This window comes from Archocentrus centrarchus, chromosome 20 (genome assembly GCF_007364275.1).
Source record: "Archocentrus centrarchus isolate MPI-CPG fArcCen1 chromosome 20, fArcCen1, whole genome shotgun sequence".
In the NCBI taxonomy this organism is placed as follows: Eukaryota; Metazoa; Chordata; class Actinopteri; order Cichliformes; family Cichlidae; genus Archocentrus; species Archocentrus centrarchus.
In genome coordinates, this window is record NC_044365.1 from 1,599,375 (window position 1) to 1,599,941 (window position 567).

Here is a 567-nt window from a genome sequence, read left to right on the forward strand (position 1 = left end):
GTCCACCGGGGGCGCACCCTGCACCCTGCACCTGAAGCAGGCGTAGAAATTGATTCATTTGTTTGTGCTGAAGGATGCAAATATTCCCACTTTAGGAATGAATGAATTTCAGGAGGACGTTTCCTGGAACACGTGTGAGAGCCGTGACCTCCTCCTCTTTTCCAACATCAACAGCTCTCTGAAGAGCTTTTATCGGAACTTTAAGGAGAAATTCTCGGAAAATACTCATCCCAGAGGAAAAGCTCTTTGTAGGATTTTGGCTTCTGTTCATCGTGGATCCCAGTCAGAACCAGAGCCAATGTTCCACTGTCAGCTTTGCTGTGTCAGAATCACCTGACCAGGTGAAGCCAGTGGGAGTGTTTGAAGTTGTCCTGATCAGATAATCGACTGTGTGATCAGCTGGCTGTTAGTAAACAACACAGAGGATGGATGGAGGTGAGATGCAAACATGGGGGCATCCAAACCTGCCAGAAACACAGAAAAAGATGGGAATGCTGTTAGAAACACAGGAGAGGAGATGAAACACATACCAGGAGGGGAGCCTGGAAAAGAAATCTCTGATTCCTT